The sequence below is a fragment of the Trichechus manatus genome, unplaced genomic scaffold (genome assembly GCF_000243295.1).
Source record: "Trichechus manatus latirostris isolate Lorelei unplaced genomic scaffold, TriManLat1.0 scaffold00031, whole genome shotgun sequence".
Classification (NCBI taxonomy): domain Eukaryota; kingdom Metazoa; phylum Chordata; class Mammalia; order Sirenia; family Trichechidae; genus Trichechus; species Trichechus manatus.
This window is the reverse complement of record NW_004443967.1, coordinates 16,708,068-16,709,817: the sequence shown is the minus strand read 5'-3', so window position 1 is coordinate 16,709,817 and position 1,750 is coordinate 16,708,068. Positions and strand designations below refer to the sequence as shown.

General features: G+C 46.1%; 1 protein-coding gene across 1 annotated transcript in view; it reads right to left on the bottom strand.

Moving 5' to 3' along the window:
- Positions 1-1,750, bottom strand: part of DOCK1 (dedicator of cytokinesis 1) — a 569,919-nt gene that overhangs the window by 271,525 nt on the left and 296,644 nt on the right. The gene's annotated exons all lie outside the window — the stretch shown is intronic.

Here is a 1,750-nt window from a genome sequence, read left to right as displayed (position 1 = left end):
GCTCTTTACCACTACACCACCAGGGCTCCCAATGAGAATTACAGGTACAGTGTATTAAATACCCTAAAAAAATAAATAAAAGCACATGCCCTGTCCACTGTGACTAGATTTCAGTGGTGGGAATACCAACAGGTTGTTCCAGGTAATTAAAAGACCATGATAATATAGGGCCATTATGCCTGGCACGATAAGTATCTGAAATGGTCTTCTGTGGTATTTATAGAATACATATTGTGATAGGTCATTTTAATAGCTATTATCCAATGAAAAGAAAGTGTCATAATATCATTGAAGATGCTTGGAAAAGCATAAAGTACTATCTGAATGTGAGATGATTATGGTATATTGCTGTTCATGTGGCCATTTTTCCTTCAAAGTGTTATTGATACAGTGAGGTGGTAAGGCATGCCTAGGACAGGTAAAGGATACCAGTCAAAGGTGTCACTCTTCAGCCTGGGTACACTACTTGGTAAAGGAGATCTTGGCCTTAGCAGTTGGCATTGCTGGTCAGAGTCAGTCCCCTGAGAAAGCCAAGCTCATACCACAAGAGCCTGGAGGGGTGCTCTTATGGACTGAATTGTGTTCCCAAAAAACGTGTGCTAACTCTGCTAGGCCATGATTCCCAGTATAATGTTGTTGTCCTCCATTTTGTGATCTGATGTAATTATCCTGTGTGTTGTAAATCCTACCTCTATGATGTTAATGAGGCAGGATTAGAGGCAGTTATGTTAATGAGGCAGGACACAATCTACAGGATTAGGTTGTATCTTGAGTCAATCTCTTTTGAGATATAAAACAGAAGCAAGCAGAGAGGAGAGGGACCTCATACCATCAAGAAAGAAGAGCTGGGAGTAGGTGCGTCCTTTGAACCCAGGGTCCCCGTGCTGAGAAGCTCCTAGATCAGGGGAAGATTGATGACAACGACCTTCCCCTAGAACCGACAGAGAAAGAAAGCCTTCCCCTGGAGCTAGCGCCCTGACTTCAGACTTCTAGCCTCCTAGGCTGTGAGAGAATACACTTCTGTTTGTTAAAGTCATCCATGTGTGGTACAGATAACTAAGACAGGTGCAGTCCACGCTGGGCACAGGCACCTGTTGTCACACAGGACAGGTAAGTACCAGGACAGGTAAATACCAAGAGGGGCTCCCACTGGTTAATGGCGCCACTTAAGTACCATAATGTACCATAATGCCTAAGAGATGCACAGTCATCAGAATACTCACAAGCAGAGCAACACTAAATTATAAGATGTATGCTTGGTCACGTTAAAATGAGCAATCTGTGAGGGGCGGGGTTGCCTTCTGGCATCAAGCAAAACTGGGTTTGGACCTGGGCACCCTCACTTCCCAGCTGTGAGACCTGGAAGAAGTTCTGGAGCTTCTGAGATCTCTTCTGTAGAGTCCAGACGACTCTGCATTTCATGGTTGCTTTCTGAGGGCAGAAGGAGATGATACACAGTGTATGAGGTGCTGGCAACCTGCAGCCATGCAACAAGAGCTGGGCATCAACATTATCAGAATCTCATATTCAAACAGGGTTTGCAGAAAAAAAAAGGTGGAATGAGGAGGGCTCCATTTCTTCCCTTTCCCCATCCCTCTTCCATGTCTGTGGAGCCCAAGGTGGGCATGGAGGGAAAGCAAGGAAATACCTGTTCAGGGTACTCCCGGGCAGGTGTCCGTCACCCCTTCTGAGCTGGGAGAAGATCCCAAGCCTCCCTACCACAGCCCTGTGTGCACCCGGCAGACGGCCC